The sequence below is a fragment of the Pinus tabuliformis genome, chromosome 5_1 (genome assembly GCF_031772625.1).
Source record: "Pinus tabuliformis cultivar Carrire ecotype Pingquan chromosome 5_1, CPIR1, whole genome shotgun sequence".
NCBI classification, from domain to species: domain Eukaryota; kingdom Viridiplantae; phylum Streptophyta; class Pinopsida; order Pinales; family Pinaceae; genus Pinus; species Pinus tabuliformis.
In genome coordinates, this window is record NC_142305.1 from 670189503 (window position 1) to 670214516 (window position 25014).

Consider the following 25014-nt stretch of genomic DNA (forward strand, 5'->3'; position numbering starts at 1 on the left):
CAAGTATATCGATCTGGGGGTTCAAACTATACAACGACGGCCAACCATGTTGTTGGTAGACAGGAACCGTGCCCACAGTGCCACATTGAGCATTATAGGGAGCGTTGTATGTGGCACTTGTCGAAGGTATGAAGTTTGACACTAAAGGGGTGGAACCCGGCATCGCCTGGGTTCCACTCATAGATGGTGTCATGTGAGTGGTTGTACCTGGCACAAATGGGATAGCGGGGTTCCCCATCGACGGTGTTGTGGTGACTGTCGACTGGGGAAGTGGTGGAAGACCGAAAGCGTCTTCAAAGTTCCATGACCCATTAGTTGTCAACGAATGGGTGGAAATGTTCCACCTACAGAACAAGAAGTACAGGTGCCGCTAGAATCAAGAGTGGGTCCAATGGATTCATGAGCAGAGGGTTAAAATTAGGAAGAAATCCTTCCATGAAGAAATCCTTCGGAAAACTTGAATCGTCGGTTGTCCAAACAGATTCCATGTGAGATCTGGGAGACTGATTTCCCGAAGATGGGGAATCTAGTTCACTTGAGCTCAGCGGATCTTCCACAATGAGTGGAGGAAGTCCTAGTAATCATCTAGAGTGACAACGAGGGCCGGATGTAGCCACGGTGAACGTTAATTTTATCAATAAATGTTATCGTTATATTTTTTAAAGACTCAAAATGATAACACGCGGGGCCTAAAAAAAAATAAAATAAAAAAATACTCTAAATTAATCAATCAGCAAATAGAGGGAAATGACCCTGTCTGTTAAGAACAGATCACTGTAGATGAAACCCAGTATCTCAATGAATAACAAAGAAGGTTGGCAAGATGTACAGTTACGGTTACTCTATAGCTTCGCCCGAACCTTAGATTGAGGGGCCAAGTACTCTTGTGAAGATGAGCACCCTCCCAAAAACTGAAGATAGAGTAGGTCTGTCTATGTTAGGTACCAGGATAGCCTGTCCCAGTCACCTTGTGTAAGTCCCTATAAGTTTGGCCACTAAAGATACCTCAGATCATAGACACCATTGGGGCGACATAGTCATAGACAGCATGCTGTGTGGGCAGGATACCTGAGTCCCCGACTCAGCTTCAAAATCCCCGAAGGGATCCCCAATACACAGAATACCCAAAGGATTTGTAAGAGAAGGCGGGCTACCTTCACTTACAGTCCGATGTTGTCTCGTATTTTGCTCCACTTTTACTGGAGTGGTCTCGGTAGTATGAGTGCAGAAGGAATTTTTCTCTCTTTTAATGACACTAGTTTGGTGTTCGATCTTGGGCAATTTTACTCACTCTACTTATCCTAAGATCCTAGCCTAGCTAATGTTTTTTTGCTCAATAAAGAGTTACTGATTGATTTTAGGTAAATTTTATGTGTACTTGATTATTGTCTTCGGTAGGGGAGTTGACATATGAAATGTGATGAGACTCTGACTCAATAAATCATGCAAAAAACAATGCTTTTAAAAAAAAATCAATTCGATGAAAACAAGTTGTATTCTACAAGTGAGAGTTTTTCACATATTCATATTATTTCCATGCATTTCAGTCATTTAACACATGCATAACCAAAGAACTTCTTTCCAATGTTTCTTAACAACTACTGGAAACCAAAACAGAGTAGCTTTTAACCAGCTAAACAGAAGGATGAATAAAAAATGTGAGTCTTTCTTTTGTTAAAAATGATTTTAAGAAAGAAAAACAAAAATGATTTCCTAAAAAAATAAAATTAAGACACCTATTTTGCTAGCAAAATGCAGTTACAGATCTTCTTTCAATCCATGAGAAGGCTTCCTATCCCTTTTGGCTTCTAGACATGGATAAAAATCAAGGTTTAGACTATCGCTCTATAACAGTTGCTACAGAGAGTTAGTAGGCCCACTAATGCTCCTTGTGACCAGGCACAGTGCTTTATAAAGCTCTATGTAGCTTGCTAACCTATGTTAGTGTAGGAAATCAGTCAAACAAAGGGCTTTCAAGATCAGATTCAGAGGTGAATACTTGTAGGCAAGATGCAGCAAGATCTTTGGTGGGTCAGAAAGGGATTTCAAAAGTATAGGGAGCTCTTAGAAGGAGGAGAAAATAGAGAAGAGTCTGGGCAAACCAGGAACTAGATGTATAGTCCCCAGCGGATTCGCCAATTCTACTATAGGATAAAATTCACGGTGTATGGAGAATGTAGATACCCTCAAAGGCCTTCTCGGGACCTTCGGCAAACTGTAAGATTATCTGCAATTGCACAAAGTTACATGCATGTTCATAGAAAATAACTAACTATCAAAGCATTAGAAGCAGATTACCTCAAGTCTCCGTGTATATTTGTTTGGAGATCACAGTGCAACCAAGTGGAACTCCCTCAAAGCCAGCTCCAAATCAAGTCCTGCACATAGAAGAGACAAGCGTAATCACAACATACAACTCTGATAACTAATACATGAATATTTAAAAGAACATCTATTTACATATAACTAAGCTACTCATGCTAATAGGTATTGAACAAACAACTAAATGAATGATAGTATCAACACCATGAGTAGACAGTACAACTGCAGTTCTATATTAATGTTGGAAGAGTGAATACAACCATCTGTTGTATCAGCCTTCCTTTACCCCTCTAGCTTCTCTCTCTCTCTCCCTTCTTGCTCACTTCTTATGGTATGAGTCAATGCTCAACAGTCAAGTATGCTATCCTTTCAAATGCTCCTACCTCTTTAACAATAGCCCTAACCTTGCTTATATAGCAATTGAGTGAGGGTTGCTAGGTTCCTCCTTGAGTTCACTAGGGCAAAAGAAATGAACTTGCCATGATTTTTAGCTCTTTCCCATTTTCCTCCTTCTTTTAGATTAGAAATCCTCCAAATAGGTCGATTTTGGATGTTTCCTTGCTTTTCTTGAGTAATTTTAGGAACAAATATTTCGTTCCTTTGACCCTTGGAACTTCACCAAGTTTCACTAATGTTGTTCCCAAACTAGAAACATGCTTTATTAGGGTCACTAACGCACCTCCAGGCTTGGTAACAAGATTATAAAGCAGGTTGTTAGTGCACAACTAGCGTTAGAGTGGAATCAAGGCCTGTGATTGTGGTCTTTGTTTTAGCTATCATGTCTTTCCCCTCTGAGTTGATGAGGAGGTCAATTTGTTGTATAACAACAGTAAGGTGGAGAAACTGCAGAGTCAGGATATCAGTGAACTTTGGCATAGAAGACTTGGAAATTTGCATCATGGCGTTGTTGGCTCGAAGGAGTCATCAAGGAAAATACCCTGGGTTTAGGCACAGGAGGCCAACAGTGGCCTGTTGTAGTCTAGGACAGCACTGGCATTTTCACCTCACCCCGAAGGGTAAGGAGTCTCACCCGAAGCGCGTCGCGACCAAAAGGGAGAAGAGTTCAGCATGGGATTGAGAGAATGTCAATCAGGCATAGATGATCATACACATATGCATCCATAATACATGAAACAAATATAACAATACTCGTAACTCATACGCATGGATCCATCATAAACAACATAGAGATAGTAGCATCCTAGTATCAATCTATGAATCACCATCTACATGTAACAGGTAGACTATTTAAAAATTTAATAGGCCCATAAAGCACGATGCACAATATGTTAGAAGTCTCGACAACCATCAACTCTAGTTATATTAAATCAAGACGGACAGAATACATCATAACTTGGCATCTCTCCATAAACAATACATAGAATACCTGGCTCAGTAGCTCAGGCCAGATCAGCTCCGCAACCCAGTTCCTCGGCTCCCAGCTATTTATGCTTCAGCTTTTGCACCTGCATACCTCCTCGGAAACCAACTCCTCTTGCATTTGGCGGGTTCAACAACAACCTTCTTCCTTCCTATTCTTCCCCTTTTATATCCTTCCCAGCTGCCTAGACTGCCAGTTCTAGCTTAGCTTCTTGCTCTCATGGCTACTTCTATGCCTTCTCGTCTCCTTGGCTACCTTTTCCTTCCACTGCCACCTTGTCATCACTCCTCCGCAACTACCTGTTCCACCACCTAACCATTTCTACCATTTGTCCTTCCCCACCCTTCAGTCAGTTAAAATTGGTCAAAATCATTCAAAATTAACAAAGGCTCCAACAGGCCCCGACCATAATTTCTTGACTCATCCTCGAGTCAAGTCATTTTGACCTATGACGGTTCTGTTGATGCTTCCATATGTTCTACGGGTGGTAGCTGTGTTCCTACTAGCACTGTTTCCACTGTTTACTGTGTTGACACCTCTACTACTTCGATACCTGCTTGCAGAGTAGGCATATCTTCTATCTCAATCCTAGCTTGTGGCATGGCATTTGTTTTTGTGGCCCTTTCTTGACCTTGTGGCTCTTCGTTCTAAACGAAGGCTCCAACTCTGGCATTGTGGTAGTTGTTTGCTGTGTGAACTCATTGTACCAGTGAATTGCCAGGTCCCAATTGGAGAGGATTATGTTGGAACCTTGCGTGAATGCCTCGGCTGATTGTGATGTTAAATTGGTTGGCCACTGTCTCTGCAGGTCATCCCATTGTTGGCTGCTTGAGTCGCATGCCTCCTTCAAGAGCAGAACCTGCATATGAACTGGGGGCCGCAAGTCTCAGATTATCCTTTTCTTCCTCACTAATTCCTCCTCAATGTTGTCAACCTGGGCTTGGAGAACGTCGATTTGTTCGGTTATTTGCTAGAGCTGAGCATGGTTTGTATAATCCCTAGTGTTGGCAAACAAGGACTGAATTTGTTCTCTTAATGGGTAGACCTGGTGATTTTTCAGAGCTAGACTGCCTGACCAATCGTGAACCTTGCCCATTAAGGTGTATCCGTCGTGAGGGATTCGGCTAAGGCTTGTTTCTTTACTTATAACTCCCTGACCTTGCCTTCAACCATCCACAAGAAGATTTCCACAAGATCTGGTAATGTGGACCTGAGAGTCTCTAGCTTCTACTTCATTTTTGCATTTTTGGTTACTAGGTGCATGCACGTCGTCTGTATATGATCGCAGTAGTCAATCAATGTGCAGGTGGACATGTCCGTCGATGCTTATATGTTGGCTTCAGTGGCGTGGGTTAGCCATATGGATTGGAACCGCTGTGTAATCTTATCCACCTGGGCTTGTAATCCTATATTTTCTTCCCGTAGGTGATCTCGGTCTTCCATCACTACGAGCAATTGCATCTTCTGCTGCTCATGTTCTTTGGCTAGGCCTTCGTGAATGCTCTTGGCCTTGTGGGCTGATTGCTGAATAAAAGAAAATAATTGGGCTGATGACCAATTATGGAGTGTATCAGCCCACATTGTATCTGGTTCTGGGAATTGTTGTTGTAGGGGTAGGCCACTTGTAATGGACTTATCAGAATGGGAGGCGGGTGAATGTTCTTGCTGGGCTGGTGGAGTGGACTATGGGGTCGCTGGAGTGATGCTAGGGTTTAGAGGGGCTGTGATCTTTATAGGGAGAGTGGGAAGTATGGGGTAGTCCCTTTCCCCTACCAACTAGTATCAATGCGTCTCCCAACTGGCGGGTCCAACCCAAGCATTGATGTTGTACTATCTGTGGGTGGAATCCCTATGGTCGAGGTGGTGCCTTCTGTCTGACCAACAAACTGGACTTCTGTTTCCACGGTGGTCTGCTAGTGGCCAAATGGGAGAATCTAGGACAAGGTTGCAGAGTTGGAGGTGGTTTACATGGATGACTCCTGTGACGATTGTACTACAGTGGATGTGGTGGCAGGGATCTTCTTGACTATAGGAGTTGCGGAATTGGGTGTTCGACCTCAATAGTAAGGTTGACAACTGGAGCTGGGGGGTTAACATTCGGCTTCTTGGCAGCTGGATTTTTGACTTGGGGGGTTTGGATAACTCGCTTCTTTTGCAGCTTGGGTACCAACATCGGGGAGGGAGCCTGGCGTAGACGGGAGGTTCCACTGCGAGAGGTGGCTTTACAATGGGGAATAGAATGGTGGAACCTTAAAAATGCTTAAGATAGTAACTCTCACCTGACTTGAAGCTTGTGATTTTCCTTCTTACTTCGAACATTTTCTCTTCCATTTGGAGCAACATCAGTTGGACTACTTCATCTGCTACTCTCTTCCTACTGCTTTCTGCCCCATCTCCCTCTCGATTCTATGGCATCAGAGCTCCGAACAGGTACTTGGCCTTCCCTTAGGTCACCTCACACACCACTCCTGGCCAGGACTCCACTTCTTTCCGTAGGGATTCCTCCATTAGGTTAACCCTATGTGGCCTTAATTTGAATGTGGTGGGGTTGACACACCGTGGTCTTAGATAAGTGTGCGTGTGGGAGGCCCCGAACCAGAGCTCACATGAGAACTCATCCATCCAAGAGAGTCCTAGGTATTCTCTCCATGGACTAAATGGCATCCACCATCTATGCATACCAACTCTTGAAAGATCTTTCATTGATCTCCTTTGTGTTGGGATCCCTTGATGCCCTCCACAGCTCATAGCTGAGCGCAATTGGCTAGCCTTCAGCAATGGTTGATATCTGCCTCTCTAGTGGTGGCCTCCATTTCCACATTTCCAGTGCCATTACTAAGTATCCGAACATAAATCCAGTGCTCCTCTAGTAGACATCCTCACATGCCTCAAAAAGCTCATTGAGCATGAAAGCTGACCAATTGAGTATCGCTCCCTGGCGTAGTGTTCCACTATTGAAATGGTGTCCAGGGTGCACTTGTTCCTTGTGAAGTGCCTCATTGTCTTGCCTGCAATAAGGTAGTAGGTGAATCAGATGTTATCTTTGTTGATCTTGTCCAACTTCACACCCTTCCCCCCTGGCTCTATCCCGTAGCGGGCATAGATGTTGTCTTCTATATGTTTCTTCCCTCACTTGGCCCTAGCCTGACATGTTGCGCTGAATGCATTCCCCATTTTTGCCAACCTAGTTAATTGATAGATATCTTTGGCATGAATAGGATATTCCTTGTCCAACCATAGTGAACCTCCATGCATCCTGCTTGCCAGTAATTTGGTGCACTACATGGCAGAAAATTGGGTGCCGAATATAGGTAGATTTCGCAGGTTGAACAGCGTGGACCTCTATATCCCTTTGAAGTCCTCTTTGATTCTGGAGGTTCTGGTGCCATCCTCCCTTTGAAATTCTTCCGCATATACTTCCATTTTCATTGTTGGAAATTGGAATCTGTCTGTGAAGTCATTGTCGATGAGATTTGACCTATCATACTTCATGTATAGATCATCCACCACTACAATTATTTCATCCAAAGTGGTTTGTGGGACTAATATGACTGATCCAGGTGGATATTGGTGGCCACCTGCCAAGTCCACCTGGACCCCCACCATTGTTCTTCTCAGCATTTTCAGTTTCCTTAATTGTAGCACAACTTACTATTTTTAGCAGTTTTTTGGGTCCTGAACTTCCGGAGCCGTTTTGAGGCCCTAAACGACGTTTTTTTGGGAATCCGGGGCAACATGGGGTGTATCCATGTTGCCTGTTCCAACAATGATAGTGCTCGGATAGATCTTTCTAACGAGCTATTGTATGCATCAAACGGAGATCGTATGCCAAAGTTACGACCCGGAAGTTGATGTACCAACTTACCCCAAACGGGCCCATAGTTTGGCGTTTCATCTTCTAGGGTTAGGTTCTGGAATGTTAAGGGTTTTTCCACTGTTTGTCAACAATAAATAGGCCTTCGAGCCTCATTGTAAGACAGTTCAGAGGCATGTAGCCATCACATCTCTTCTCAGAGATAAGCTACCATCGCCCTAGCTGGTTTATTTCCATTTCTGGTTGTAAGCATATTTCAGTATTTTCCATTAATGAAATGAAGTATTATTTCCGCTGCATCTTTGTGTATATGAGTATCTCTGTAATGTGTATTCTGTAATTTGTTTTTTGTTTAAATATCTGTTTTTCTCTGCTTTTTCTCTGTTTTGTTTTGATGCCCCAACAAGGTCGGTCGGATATAGTTGAAGTGGTATGACGGAGGCTTGAACTGGTTGAACCTTTGCAAGACCAGCCTCGCAAATCCTGACGGCCTCCCATGGCGAATGAGAAGAAAGACGAGGGGGTAGGAGATCCCATCAAAATCTTGCTCGAAGAAGCCCTCGAGTGACAATGGAACGCGATGATGGACAACTTTGCCCAGATCCTTCAGCGGCTACCCAGAAGCAACGCATCGGCTTCCAGCAGCTACTTTGGAAATGCCACACCCTTTAAGGTACAAGTTAATTTTGAAATCCCCATATTCCAGGGTCAGATAGACGCAGATGTCGTAGATAAATGGTTAAATATGCTAGAGGGTTATTTTTCTGTTCATGAATTTTCGAGTTGGGAAAAGATTGTTTTTTCTCTTCTCAAAGCAGCCCCCCACGTCAAGGACTGGTGGGAAACCTACTGCGAGCAGAAGGATGAAAGTACTGGCTCACTATTTTCAGCCACACCCACCTAGGATTCGTTCTGGGATGCCATCAAGGAGCAGTACTACCCTGTTGGAAGCTATGAGGATGAATACATAAAGTGGACCACACTGCGGCAAGGAAGGGACCAAGACGTGCCGGAGTTCACCAATCTTTTCCATACCCTTCGTACAAAGTTGGGTATCAAAGATTCAGAGCAACATTTGATACTCAAATACCGTGGCTGCCTGCACAAGTACATCCAGGAAGAAATACAATTCCTAAACATCTCCTCGCTCGGCACAGCATACCGATATGCCGTCAAGGTCGAGCAGAAATTTAAACAAAAGAAGCGAGACTTTGGATCTGCGAATTCAAAGCAGGGGAAAGGTGCCCCTAAACCACAGAACAAAGGACAAAGCCAAGGCGGGACAGCCCAAGACAACCAGCCGAAGCTGCAAGCAAAGAACAGCGCCGCGAAGCCGAGAAAGGACACTGGAAAATGGTGCGAGTTCCATAAGAGCTCCACTCACAACACAAGTGAGTGTCGGGCCAAGCAGTCACTGGTGGCTGAGCTAAAGGTTTCAGAATCAGATGCATGTTCCGACTCTGAGTCAGAACCCGATAAGGGGAATGAAAAAGGGAAGCAGATCATTGATGCGGATCCCAGCGCCACTGTTGCTACTGCAAAGATCCAGAAAAATGAACCCGAAGATCCAGAGGAGGAGGAGCATCTCTTCCACTCCCAGATGTGGGTAAAGGGCTCCCCGATACAGTTCATTGTTGATAGCGGGAGTCAAAAGAACCTCATTTCGGTAAAGGTCGTGAAGCGGTTGGGCTTACCAACCACAGCACATCCACAACCATACACCATTGGGTGGCTTCACCAAGGACGAGATCTTTGCGTGAGCCAGCAGTGTCGCCTTCCATACAACATCAAGCCCTTCACGGATGAGGTATTGTGTGACATTGCTCCCCTTGAAGTTTGTGATGTATTACTAGGACAACCATACTTGTGGAAGCGACATGCTGTGTATGAATCAAGGCCCCGTGTTGTTATTATTACATTGGGAAATAAGTTGTACAGGATACCAGAGGTAGCACCACCTACCGCCATCTCTTTGATTACTGCAAAACAATGCAGTAAGATCATTTCCAAAACCAGGAAATTTGTTTTCCTGATGATATGCCCTCAAGGAAAGAAGAAGACAGTGGCTGCGGCCTCCAGACGGGGTCCCTCTGCATGACAACTACAGATGGACAAGGTTGTGGAGGAGTACGAGGACATCTTCACCTCCCCGGCAGGGGTTCCTCTGCACTGTCAAGTCAAGCACTCCATCGATCTGACCCCACCAGGTGCGCCGCTACCCAATGGACCAATTATATCGGCGCTTCGTTCTAGAGAACGATGAAATCAGAGGCAGATTCAGGAGCTCCTGCAGAAAGGTCACATCCGTCCGAGTTCATCGCCCTGTGGGAGCCCGATCGTGTTGGTACAGAAGAAGGATGGGACGTGGAGACTCTGTATTGACTATCGGGCGCTAAACAAGATCACGGTCCGTAATAGGTACCCGATCCCGCCCATTGATGATGACCTCCTAGACCAACTAAAGGGGGCGAAATATTTCAGCAAGATCAATCTGAAGTCAGGATATCACCAGGTACCAATCGAACCCTCTGATGTGTGGAAGACTGCCTTCAAATCCAAGGAGGGCCTCTTCGAATGGTTGGTTATGCCTTTCGGATTGACGAATGCTCCTGCAACCTTCATGAGGCTAATGGATGACATCTTGCGGCCATTCACCAACTCCTTTGTAGTAGTATACTTGGATGACATTCTGATCTTTAGCCAGAGTTGGGAAGAGCACCTCCACCACATCCGACAGGTTCTCCAAACACTGCGGCAACACAAGCTATGTGCCAATTTGGAGAAATGCACTTTTGGCATGACCCAGGTTCAGTATCTGGGATACATCATTGATGAACAGGGGGTGCATGTCGATCCAGCCAAGATCCAAGTCATTCGGGATTGGCCCTCTCCAACCACTCTAACAGAGCTCCGCAGGTTTGTGTTGGGGTTTTCTCATATTTCTTGGCCCTTGAGTCAAGTCACCAAGGGCGGGGCGAAAGCAAAATTCTTTTGGTCTGAATCTCAACAGAAGGCATTCATGGAGTTGAAGGATCACCTCTGCATGGCACCAGTGCTCGCGTTACCAGATTTACAACAACCATTTGAGGTCGAGACAGATGCCTCTGACTATGCTATTGGGGCAGTCCTTACTCAACATGGACATCCAGTGGCATATCACAGTGAAACACTTTCAGACACAGTCCGGAAGTACCCCACTTATGATAAAGAGATGTATTCCATTGTACAGGCCTGCCGACAATGGAAGCATTACATTTTGGGGAAGGAAACGGTCACCACACAGACCACCGACCCCTGCAGTTCATACAGACCCAAGGGAAAGCGAATGAATCGCCATCAAAAGTGGTCTACATACCTGCAACAGTTCCACTTGATATCAAGTATAAGAAGGGCAGCACCAATAATGTTGCAGATTGCCTCAGTTGACCACCGATCATGGCGTTAACCACCGTGCTCAATCTTGTGGGCACGAGACTTTCTGATGGCCACTTCTCTACAAAAGCGACCCAGAATTTGGCCACACATACTAGACACTCTTGGAGGGTCGGCATGTTCCAGATTTTCACCTTCAGGATGCCCTATTATGCCACCTCGGTCACCTTTGTGTTCCTTCAAGCGAGCATGCCAAGATGATTTGGGAAGCCCACTACAGTCGGGCTGCTGGGCATTTCGGGGTCGAGAAAACAGTGGCAGTTCTGCAAAATTATTTCTATTGGCCGAATCTTCGACAGGATGTTGGAAAGTACATCAGATCATGTACCGCCTGTGCCATTGCCAAACCGACCATTAAGAAGCACGACCTCTATACCCCGTTGCCTACCCCGAGTCGACCTTGGGAATCCATCTCCATGGATTACATGTCAGGCCTTCCTTCCACTAAGCATGGAAATGACTGTGTTTTTGTGGTCGTCGACAAGTTCTCGAAGATGGCCATTATGGTGGCCTGCAAGAAGAATATCACAGCAGAAACCACTGCTAAACTCTTCTTTGAACGAGTGTGGGTGCACTTGGGATCCCATAGTCTATCATCTCAGATCAGGACAGTCGGTTTCTCAGCACATTTCGGTCCAGTCTCTAGTCAATGCTGGACACCAAACTCACGAAGTCCAAAGCCTTCCATCCTCAAACTGATGGCCAGACAGAGGTTGTCAATAGGATGATTGTGCACATTCTGCGCATGTATAACTCAAAGCATCCACGCACATGGGACGAGAGCCTCCCCTATGTTCAGCACAGCTACAATCGAGCTCTTCACAGCTCCACTGGCCATAGCCCTTTTTCAGGTGGGTTTGGGATTCCAGCCACTATGCCCCATTGATGTGGCCATGCCACTTGCAGCTACTCACATAAATTCAGCTCATGTCCAGTCCGAAACAGATAAGGCCACCAGCTTCATTGAGCAAATCCAACACATTCGCCAGCAGGTCCATGACATTCTTGAGAAATCAAATGCCAAGTACAAGCAACGACATGATCAACATCGGGTGCCACACAAGTTTCAAGTGGGCGACAAAGTCTAGTTGCATTTGCAAAAGGAATACCTTACTGGAGCCTATCGGAAATTGAGACCACTCCGATATGGTCCTTACACCATTACTAAGGCCATGGGAGACAATGCATTTGAGCTCAGAATTCCCCCATTCCTTGGCCTGCACCCAGTGTTCAATGTGGACCGCCTTCGGCCATACTTTCCACCATTGCTAGACACATCCGACATTGCAGAACAGCTCAAACCCACAGAATTAAATCCAGATTGCATGGAACAAGCTGCAACTGATCGGATCATGGACACACAGATCAAGAACACTCGCCAACAGAATATTCAACTGTATCGAGTTGTCAAAGCAGGCCAACTCTTCAGCAGGGCAAGTGGCTCACCAGGGAACAAGTTTAGCAAAATTTTCCGCATCTCATGGAGGAGCTCAATGCAATGGGGACCATTGCTTCCTAAGGGGGGAGGAATGATCCAGGTGGATATTGGTGGCCACCTGCCAAGTCCACCTGGACCCCCACCATTGTTCTTCTAAGCATTTTCAGTTTCCTTAATTGTAGCACAACTTACTATTTTTAGCATTTTTTCGGGTCCTAAACTTCCGGAGCCGTTTTGAGGCCCTAAACGACGTTTTGAGGCCCAGAACAATGATAGTGCTCGGATAGATCTTTCTAACGAGCTATTGTATGCATCAAACGGAGATCGTATGCCAAAGTTACGACCCCGGGAAGTTGATGTACCAACTTACCCCAAACGGGGCCCATAGTTTGGCGTTTCATCTTCTAGGGTTAGGTTCTGGAATGTTAAGGGTTTTTTCCACTGTTTCTCAACAATAAATAGGCCTTCGAGCCTCATTGTAAGACAATTCAGAGGCATGTAGCCATCACATCTCTTCTCAGAGATAAGCTACCATCACCCTAGCTGGTTTATTTCCATTTCTGGTTGTAAGCATATTTCAGTATTTTCCATTAATGAAATGAAGTATTATTTCCGCTGCATCTTTGTGTATATGAGTATCTCCATAATTTATTGCGTTCCTTTTTAAATCCGGATCAATGACTCTTTTTTCCATTGCTCCTCTTCTGTTGTAAACAATTTGTACTGGTGGTCTCCTGCTTCTCTTGTTCTAATCCTATTCTTCCGAGTGATCCTGGAATTCTGCTGTTGTTTGAAACTATACCATTCCCTGCATCCTCTTGAGATCTATGTATTCGATTCTGACACGAAATCCCCTGACTGACTAGGCTTTAATCAACTAATTACTCCAATGACCTTTCCATGTATTCTAACTCTATTTTGTCGCCATCGACCGAATAGTACGTGCCAATTATGACGTGGTTTGGAAGGTACAGAGTGGACTACATGGCTTCTTTATTATGTCGTCATGGGCTTGTTTATTAACTAATTCTATGCTTAACGGGAAAGATTTTGCAACCCTATCTTGACAGTTGCCTTATTGATTACTTAATCGGGAAATAACTACTAGTACGATGGATGTGACAGGTACTCGTGCGCCCATCAATTTTGGAAAAGGTTCGGACCTACGTGCGTTTTGCTGATGGGATTTTCATGTGTGGCTACTGTCCCTACTGACTAGGCCTACCAATGAGATCTGACACTATATGGCCACTGACACTACCCCCACCGACCACAAATGGGTTGCGGTATCCCAATCTTTTCCGCAACATTATGAATTTTTTTTTTTTACTTGTGGAAGAGTTTCAGGTGTGTGCCATTCACCCATCCCTGCAGCAGGACTCCATCCAGTTGCATGAGTCTTACCGCGCCCGATTCTTTTATTTTTGCAATTATGAATGGGCCTAACCAGTGCATCTATAATTTTCCTAGCAATTTGAGGAACTTGCTATCATAGAGGAGCACTTGGTTGCCGACTTCAAATAATTTCTTCTTGATGTGCCTATCATGCCAAGCCTTTTGTCTTCACTGCTCGACTGATTGATGGAATTCTACTAGGAACTGGGTTTCATCGAGTTCCATCAGCTAACTTAGTTTGTTCCACAAGGCATTGCTATCGGCCATTCATGTAGCCTCTAAGATTAACATGCTGGGCAGTATGAACTCTGCTGGAACCATCACCTCTCTACCATAGACGAGTTGGAATGGAGTTTGTTTGTAAATTATTTTAACTGTTTTCCTATATGCCCACAAAGTCGTTGGAATTCTTTCATCCCAGTCATTCCGGTTGGTCGATACGACTTTTGTTAGCCCCCTTTCTAGCATCTTGTTAAATGCCTCCACTGCACCATTTGCTTGCAAATGATAAGGGCTAATCTTGTTATGTTGTACCATAAAAGTTGTTAACAGAACTTCAATTGTTTCGTTCAGAAAGTGAGTGCCCTGGTCACTTGTGAGGCTCCTCAAGCATCCAAACCTTGAAATTATATTTTCAAAAATGAATCTTGCCCCTATTTTTGTTGTGTAGTCTTTCACTGGCATGGCCTCTACCCATCTTATGAGGTATTCTATTGCCGTGATTATTTATCGGGCTTGGGAGTGTCTTGCTGATGGGGAAATTCGCCCAATGAAATCTACTTCCCACTTATCGAATATCTGCACCATATGGACAGTTGTAGTGGTAGCTCATCACATCGGAAGGCTTACCAACCCTCTGACAGACATCGCATTCTTTGGAAAACACCTTCAAATCCTTATGGATAGTGGGCCACCACAATCCTACGTGTAGTATCTTCCTTTTAGTAGCTTTGCCTCCAACATGTCCTCCCGCAACCCTTGTGTGGAACTCCCATAGGACGGATTCTATTTTGTGTTGTAAGACACATCGTCGGAGAGTTTTTAGTCCAAGCCATTTTGTAGGTCGTGCTGTATGTGCCCCTGTAATGTGTCCTCCCTAGCTACTAAGTTCCTCCTTTGTGTTGCCGTGTATCCCTGTGGGTAACTACCTGTTGTTAGTAAAGTAGCAATATCCTCTAGGTTATCAGGTATGGCTTCTACCCTGAATAGGTCTAAATCAAGCAATCGATCGTCTATTGCATCATCATTCTCCCCTATTTTCGGGCGAGATAGGTGTTCTGGGCCTACATTCAACATGCCCAACTTAACAACCACTTCAAACGTGAATTCTTGAAATAGAAACAACCACCTACGTATTCTTCCTTCTAGTACCGGCTTGTTTACTAGGTACTTCAGTGCAGAATGGTTTGTGAAGAATTTGAATGGCATGCCTAGCAGGTAACACCTGAACTTTTGGAGAGAGTAGACCATTTCCAGAGCTTCTCATTCTGTTTTTGTGTAGTTATTTTCTGTCATGGAGAGCTTTTTGCTCACATAGTATACTGGATGGTCCATCTTCTCCCCCGGTTGGGCTAAGACTGCTCCTAGTGCTATTCCGGACGCATCAATGTGTACATGGAACATTTTGTTCCAATTGGGGTACACCAATATGGGGGCACTTACTAACCTTTCTTTTAGTTGTTCAGTGTTTCTTGACAATCCATTGTCCAGATGAATTCCTCCATCTTCCTTAGCAGTTTCTCCATTGGGGCTATTATGGTTGCATAGTTCCTGATGAACCTTCTGTGGTACCTCATATGGCCTAGAGTTTCTCTCAGTTGCTTCACGTTGCAGGGTTGTTCCATGTGGACAATTGCTGCTATTTTGGTAGGGTCCACACAAACCCCATCTTTATAGACAATATGGCCCGATAGAGTTCCAAAGGGAACTGCGAAAAGGCATCTTTTCAAATTTAAAGAGATCTACAACTGTTTGCATCTTTCAAACATCACTCTCAGTAGGCTGGTATGCTTCTTCAACAGGTTATATACTGTCCAGTCATCCATGTAAACTTCTAGAAACTTATGAATGTAATCCCAGAATGCGGCTATTACAATTATTGGAAAAACTATTGGCGCATTTTTTAATCTGAATGGCATTACATTGTATGTGTACGACCCCCACTCCTTCGTGAAAGTTGTTTTCCTTTTATCTTCTTCAACTATTCAGACCTGGTGGTAGCTTGATAACCCATCTGTGAATGAGTATGAATCGTTCCCCGTGAAATTTTCTAGGACTTTGTCACTGAAAGGCGTGGGGAACGGGTCATGCACGCATGCATTGTTCAAGCTTCTGTAGTTGATGCATACCCTAATCTCAGTCGCATCCTTCTTTTTCTGAATAACTATAGGGCTTATCCAGTCAGCTTCATCGACTGGAAATATGATTCCTGCATCCAACATTTTGTCAATCTCCCTTTTAACTTTCTCTTTGACCCTTGGGTTCAGTCAGTATGGTTTGTGCTTTACTGGTTGGACACCTAGTTTCAGGACAATTTTCATCTCTCCCAGGTTACCTTTTATCCCCTTGAGTTCTACCACTGAAGCTAGGAATAGGTTCTGGTATTCTTGTAATAAATCAAAAATTTCCATAGTGTTATGTTCGTCCCAATAGTCCCCCATTAATTCTATCCTGGGCTTATCTTCCGTCCCTACATTTTGTTTTCTCAGCTTCACTAGTAGGAGATGGGTGCCTTCTGTCAAGGGATTCTCCCAAATTCCTCTTTTTCCCTCTATTTCTTCAAAGGCTAGGTATCTAAGTCCCTCCAACCCATCCTCTTCTGGTTTCGCATCAATTTTGTCGCAAGTCACAAATCTTGGCGATTCCATATCATACAAGCATTGCAGAAATTTTTCTTCATGCTCCCCTTCAACCAGTGTCTCTCGGGTGAACAGAACTCTATTTACTACTTGAAGTACTTCTGTCATTTGTGCTTCACTGCTTTTGAATGAAAAATCATCGATGAACTGTGCTTCCAAGGCATCCCAACTAGCCGTTTGTCATCGTAGTTCCTCCTAGATCTACCAAGCCTGGGGAATGGTGTTGAGGGTGTGTATAAAAGCATGCACCCATAGGTTCTTTGGTAGTCCCCGACTTTCCCAGTTGGTCGTGCAATCTTTGATGTGCTCCTTGGGACTTGAATTCCCCATGTATTCCTTTCCATCTTGTGGTCGATCTTCCTTCTTGCTAAACCTCTCCTTCACTGCTCGCTTAGCATCCTTCTAGTCTTTTAGTACTTGGCAGTGCACTTTCCACCACCTTGCCATCATTGCCATGAGCGCAATGTCTAGTAATGGAATTCTCTAGTCTTCAGGTACATCCTGGTCCATCTTATCCAGGAACCGATCTATCGGCTCAAGGCCATAGTAGTTCAGGTTGTTGCCCCTTCCCATGTCTCCCCAGTTTACTTGGCTTATCATTGCACATTGTCAGGTTGTCAGTTCATATCCACCATACTTCCATGCATCCCACGTAGCTTCTAAACCAGCTTTTGAGCTCTGAATTCTTCTCCAGCTAATTAATCCTCTGGCTGTAGGATTTATGTAGTCCTCCCTTTTCCCTACTATGAGTGTATACAACTGATCTAACACCCCTGGTTCCTCCCTGTCATCTGTTGGCTTTGTAAACCTGGGTCCTTGGTAAGGGTCCAATGGCTAGATCACCCTTAGCCCTTCTACTTCCAAAATCATCAGTTCCTTCTTCAAATCTATGACAACATAGTTTTCGTATGCCCAGTCCCCAAGAGTGCTGGATACGGGTCTTTATCCCCCATAATATTTATTACTTTGAACTCAATGTGCATTTTTACCCCTGCCACATCAACCTCTACTTTTTCTAATCTCCCGATAGGTAGTATGCAATACTGATTCGCCATTCTTAGTTGAATTGGCGAGTGCTTCAACTGTGGCTTCTCCATTGCCTCCCAGGTCTTCTGGGGTAGGATGTTTACATCCGACCCTAAATCTAGCATGGTGTCCCTTATCTAGAATCGTGCCACCTGTACATTGATTTAGAATTCCTTTCCACTTATTTTCTTATTCGGCTTCACTCTCCTGGAGGCTTTCTCTGATCAGGTTTCACATGGTTGTCCCGTGTCCTCTTTTTCTATGGATACCATGGCCTTTAAGCTTTTCCAAAATTCCTTTAGCATGGCCTCATCTTCAACAATTTTTAAGAACAATTTAAACCATTTCCCAATGGGCTGAGCGGGAGTGGGCCCATGGAATTGTTGTCTTCGGGTGTCCCTTGAACAATTCGGCTACTTCTTGATAATACTGCTTTTGGCACTTAGGCTAATATGCCCTTGTTACAGGGAAAAGTGTCTACACAGAACTACTTATCCCACTAAGGTGTGGTAGCTACCTTAGAAACAAACAAAGTAAAGCTACTTTCATTTTTCCTTTATGAAATATAGATGAGAGAAGAACAAAGAAGACCAACCTCTGTCTTGCACTAATCTCCTAGTGCGATTCCTCTCTCTCTTCATAGTCTTTCGCTACTTGCTCCCTTGTACGCCCAGATTCACAGAGTACCTGTAAGATCACAGTAGCATAGCACTATACAAGAACATGGATCTATAATCATAAACAATCTAGGATCAGATGTAAATTGACCATACAAATGCATAAAACATAAATGACACAAGAGTATGGAGGAAAACTTGAATAGCTTTTATTGATAAACAAGAAAGAGCCAAGGGAGTTACAACCAGTTGTTCTGACCCAGCATCATCCTCTCAGCAAGGAAGCCCCTCTTCACCTCATACAAAGCTTAGATCACCCAACAATCTGATGTTGTCTCAAGAAACCAACAGCAATTCCTTACAATATGCAAAATTCCAGCCCCCCTGGATCTCTGGGATGAGGGATCCATATATAGATATCTGTAAGGGAGATGAGTCACCTTGTGGTTTGATTAGTGTCTTCCCTCTGATAGTTCTTGCTTCCACTTGGAGATTGATGATCTCTTACTCATCCTTGGTCGAATTCAAGAGGCAAGTGTCACAGGACAAGTTTCTGGAAGTTTCCCCTCTCCCACCTCGCGGAATGACACTGCCATTTGTCACTTCTCGCCCATCGCAACCCATAGAAGGGCTTTTTTGAAATGCAACGCACCCACACAGTGTATTTAGGTGAGATGCAACGCACTTTGCCTATGGAGCAGCTGAAATGATCCTGTTTTGACCAGTTCTGAGCAGTTTTTCATGGAGAACTTCTGGGAGAAGCTGTAATCAGTTGACCTTGTTCCTTTAGGGGTTAGAACAACACTTTTAGGGACTTAGGAGTCCTTGGTTTATGGACATTTCATTCTTGGGGTTGTAGTGCCCACAAATGTCTATAACAGTTGCCCCTAAAGCATGAGGCCGTTAATCTTTTGATGTCGGGGTGAAATGCTTTATTATGAGGATCTGAAGTTCTTTCAAGCTGGGAGAAACCCCTGTAATAAGATACAATACAATACATTATCTTCATAATATTTTTCATGATCTAGCTCAGGCGAGCATTCCCATGCTCAGCTTTATAAATTCATTTTCATGTACATAGGACAGACAATCGTCTGAGTGTAGACTGATGATTCTGGTAGAGTCATCATCCCTTTGATTGGATGATTATCTATGCAGCAATGATGTACATTTGATGTCTTTATTTCCCTGAATATATATCACAGCCCATATGGATGAAACTAGATCCGGGGTCTTCAATCTCGTTCGATCTTCACTCAAAGTACAAGTCGATCCATGTGAGAGATGTTCTAGAGTCGAACATGGAAAGACATCGCCTGGTTACCAGCCAATGATGTAAGCTGTTAACAGGCGCGAGAGGAATCACCGATAATGATAATGACCCTCAAGGTACTGCAGTACAATTCACATGGTGTGAATAAAGGACTTGGCGTCGAACACCACGCAAAATCTTTCGGTCGAAGGTCATTGATGTAAACCTGTCGCCGGAAGTGAGAAACTTGCCATTGAGGCATGCAAGCTTCAAAGTACCGAAATGGGTGTTCCTAGATCGACTTCTTGGATAATGAGTTGATGTCGACAAGAAGCGATCCGTCATAGGAGGGCCTTAATGAATCCCACATCAATGACACGGAATGGAGCAAATGATTTTAATGGAGGTGAAAATGATCTAGTGATATAAGGTTCAGGGTGGCGGTCATGAAAGAATGGAGCGTAAATGTATTGCAGCGGGTGAGACATAGGTGGATTCTCTGAGTGACTTCTCTTGAACATATCAGCGACACTGACATGATGGATTGGTAGCATTAACCCCAAATGTGGATGGTGTGATGTGACCATGGTGATGTGACCAGTGAATGAAACAACCCAACCCGACTTAGATGCGAAGTGAAAGTGTCATGTTCAAGAGCGACTTGCTACCAACAAAGTTTCTTCAAGTTTTCTTCCCAATTTTTCCCCAGTCATTGCTGACCAGTACCTCTTTATTTTTGTCAAGCTTGAGGAGGATAACATATGCTTGTTCTATAATTTTCCCGTCGGGCAAACCCATCGCTATGTTTTAACGAGCCTAGCGATAGTGAAACTCGTTCTTGTCTACTATGGACAAGTTTGTCGCTATTAAGTTTTAACGATTTTAACGACAAAGATAACTCGGTCCTTTTCAATTTTAGGGAGTTTGAAAAGGGACGTAAAGGGAACTCTAAAAATCCTTTTTCGTCATCTAATCCCTTAAGTCCGAAAAAGTATAAAAAAATACAGAAGGGATGAATTTTCGATACTTTTAACGAGCCGAACAAAACAAGCACTCGATATTTTTGTGTAATAATCCCTCAGGTCCAAAAAGATTAAAATATAAAGGAGGGATAGCACTTCCGGTCCTTTTAACGAGCTGGAGAGGCCAATGGCTCGGCAATCTTTTCATATTTTACGAGTCAGTTGAAAAGAGCTTAAAGGAGACTCGTCTTTGAGGAACGAGTGATAAAATTGGGTAGCAGCTGATTCCAGGTAAGGTTTGGAATTTTCCAATCACAGCAGTGTTACAAGGATGGCTAGCAGGATCACTCTTTGCAGCTGTTCCTCAAAAGGGTAAACAATCAAATGGAGGTGAATAATCGGCCAATATAGAGTGGAGGTGATGATGGGAACACGACCAAGGATTTAAAGGCTGAAGTACTACATTCACGATGATTATTTACTGAGAATTGGTTCATTTTTTATTGAGCTTAAACGCTGGGGGAAACATTTGCTCATTACTTATGTTTATTTTTTAACTAGCATGAAGTCTGCGTTAAAATTGTTCGATGCGGGTTTATTTTTTAACGAGCTTGAACCCTGCAGTAACACTGCTCGTGGTGGGTTTATTTTTTAAACGAGCTTGAACCCTGCAGTAACATTGCTCGTGATAAGTTTGCATGCCCCCAGCATGATAATGCAAATCGAGGTGCATGCCCCCCAAGCTTCATTGCATTCAACTCGGTGGTTGGAATGAAGGTTTACCTTTGAGATTTGGAAAGGGGATTTGTTTCATTTTTTAATGAGGTTGACACAGTAAAAGAACTATCCTCATAATCCATCGTATTTACAGTATTTGATAGAAAATAAAAATCTGAAGGATGATTAAGGTTATTGGAATAATCTTTGTTGTAATCCGGGAGATGGGAACAATGGTGTGATCTTCCCATGGTGCCTCTCCTAACATCATTGACTCAATGATTCCTTTGTCTGTAGAATGTACACGTGACCAAGGATTTGAAGAGGTACCATATTCCTTAGACCTATCTATCCAAACACTCGATGAGCATTGATTTGGGTTTTCCCCCCAGGCCAAGAAAATTGATTGCTACAATATTTATAAAATGGTGATGATCCATGCTGACAAAATGTTTAGGAATCTTCTGAATCCATTAGATATAGAAGATTTCATATTGCAGGTTTCCACTGTGGCCACTTCCGCCAAATTACTCCGAGGCAGTAGGGAAAAAGTACCCATTAAGGCAGGGTCTTTTAGGAGGCCTACTCCAATATTTTGAAGCGAATGATTGCTCCCATGGATCATTGGAATGCTTCCTGTAACTTGTGAACTGTTGGGGAGAAATGTTTGTTGGTCGACGATTGTAATTCCTCCTTGGAAGGGAAATGCAATCTTCCTGAAGTAGGTCGACACAACTGCGGCCATGGCATATATCCAGGGCCTTCCCAGTAGGATGTTGTAATCGAGGTTTCTGTCGATTACTTCAACATCTATTTCTACTGTTTTTTCCCCCTAGTTCAACTTGCAAGTTACTTAAAATCCCATATGGGGTGTATGATCATCCATCAAATGCTTTTAACGTCGTTGACGATCTCGACAAGGGGTGGTGAGCCTAAATTTTTCCAGCAACTCATCGACATAATACATGTAGATGCCCCCTCATCATAATTGTTCGATGAACAATTTTGTTGAGGGCTTTCACTTGAATAAGGAAAGCTAGTTGACCTGGTAACTGAGGGTCATATCCTTTATGATCAAAGGCCACAAGATTGGAATCCATTAGGTCAATCCCACCTATTGCTGATAATAAAGCTTGCTTTTCGGAGCGGCAATTTTGCGGTACCTCAAGTGTCGACATAGCGGACGGCGATTGGGTCAGGTCCTCTATTATATTATAATTCTGTGCTACTTTTGCACGAGGATTAAATGTCGATTTGTGTACTACTCCCTTTGGCGACTTTATCATTGGTTCAGGAATGATGGGTGGCACAACTTTGGTCAAAGTCGTTGTCGAACTACTAGGTCGTTCATTAGCCTTGTTATTCGACAGCTGTGGATTCCCGTAATCTTTATTCCTTGTCAAAGCATCATTTTGCTACTTTGAGATAGACAACATAAGCACTTGGGATCAGGAAGCATTTTGATTAGCAACCAGTTTGGTTCCCGGGTTTGGAAACGGATCAGTCAATACTACTGGGGTTTTTGAACTCTTAAAGAGTTTCTTAACTTCAGCTTTATGTGGACAATCTCTCGTCTGATGATCCTCATCGCATATATGACACCCTGCAGGGGGTTTCCTTTGCCTAGAAGGGTTTGCAGAAGATTTTTCAAGAGATGACTCATCCTGCTTCTTTTTCCTACCTTTCTTTTTCTTCTTGCCCCCCAATTGCTTCAATTGTTTGCCCTTGTCAATCGACACGACATTTACCTCCGAGGTGAGAAGTTCTTCTTTTGCATTTTGACTGGAAATCTTACGGGCCTTTTTAGATATAACCTTTTTCTATCTCGTGTCTGTTGTGCCAATCACACCATCGTCGGCATGAGAGTCATTATTTGATTTAGGAGGAGGAGGGATCGAGAATTCCGGTTTAGGAGCGTCATGTATTTTATCGTAGAACATGCTAGACTGAGTATAGATCAAGTCTAGATATTGTGCAAGAGCAATAACTTGCTCTTCAGTGACGACTCCTCCCTTTGCCACATCTTCTGTGATAGAAGGTAATAATGACTTAATAAACCATTCAGCTAGCAACTGATCAGGAACATATGTTTTTACCATTCTGCGACAACGTCGCCACTCATGAATATGATCAGATATGTGAGTGGCCATTGTTTGCTTGAAATCGGTAAGAAGTTCCGTTCCCGTTTCGTACCTTATCGATAACTGAAAATGGGTTAAAAAGGTTTTGGCTAGGGTACTGAAGTTTTCAAACGAAGCTCTGGGTAATTTGATATACCATTTTGCTGCCGAACCAGTTAACGTCCTCTGAAAAAGGCGAAGCCTAATCGAATCATTGTTTAGTGTGTTTGATGAACACCACAGATGAAAGTTCATCACATGATTCGACGGATCTTCACCTGGATTTCCATTAAATTTAGGAATATCTAATGGAAGTTTATGCAGAATTGCTGGCCACCAAGGGGCATAAGCAATTGGATCATTCGTCAGCCGATTTAGATCTGGTAATTCTAGAGTTGCTACAAAGGGCAACTGTTGATTCAGGTTAGGCGAAGCATACCCAGGATAAGATGGAATCACCTGAGCAGTGGGTCTTTGCATACCAGCATAATGTATTTGATGCTGGTAACTTTGATAAGGTTGATGGGCATAACCATTATAATATGGTTGTTGATAACCGCATTGGAATGCGGTTGCCCATTACTTACAAAGACTTGTTGCTCGGGTCCTTGATATGATTGTTGGAATGGCAGTTGTTGAGATTGAACCAGCCATGGTTGTTGGACCATTTGCTGTTGCCCAATACTGGATGATTGACCAAGATGAGAAGTCATAGTACTTGTTTGAGCCTGAGTCGCTCCAGATAAGGAGGCACTAACCTGAGGTTGTGATTGAGTTATCGAGACAAGAGGTTGTTGTATTGCAACCTGAGAAACTTGGGGTTGACATACAACAAGTAGCGCTTGTACTTGCGATGCAGTCACCACAGCAGGTATAGTGGGAATATTCGACACAGGGTGGACTGGTTGCATTGAATATACAACCCTTGGTTGCTGAGGAAGTATTGGTACCCAACCGCTGGATGTAATTCCAATTTGACCTGAACTTTGTTGTAAACTCCCATATGGTTGTTCTCCAGGGGGGAAAAATGAAAAGGCATACTGCCCTCCATATGGTGGAAATCCCATACTTAAAGGGTAGATTGGCCTTTGAAGACACATTGGATCAATTTTTGAGTTTCAACATAAGAAATACCAGATGATAATCCGGATGAAGAAATAGGAACTGACCATGTCATCGAAACAGTCCCTGATTGGACTCCGGCTTATTGTTGATAACTTGCCGAGACAGATGGTATACCGGCGAACATCGTTGGAGTAGCAGCAGGAGGCTTTGCCACTGCTACGTCAGATGACACAGTCTTAGATGTTGATGATTGTTCAGACATATCTAGTCTATCCAAAAGATTTTCTAGCGATTTCGATTGACTTTCTTCCACAATTGCGGATTACTCGATCAACTAAAAATCAAAGGGAAGTATGTTTCCAAATTAGATGAATTTTAGACGCTTTGACACAACTTGTTTTTTCAATTTTAAAGAGTCGAGAAAAAACAAAAGATGACTCTAGTCGCCTTCGATTTTTAATGAGCCTCAGTGACAATGTCTCAGATGGACCTTTTCCGTTAAGGAGTCTGAAAAGGAACGAAAGGGACTGCTCTAGAAATCTAGATAGAGGGATTACCAACCAATCGCAAAACTGTAGAATACTTTTTACGGTACGGCAGTCAATCTTCCCGAAT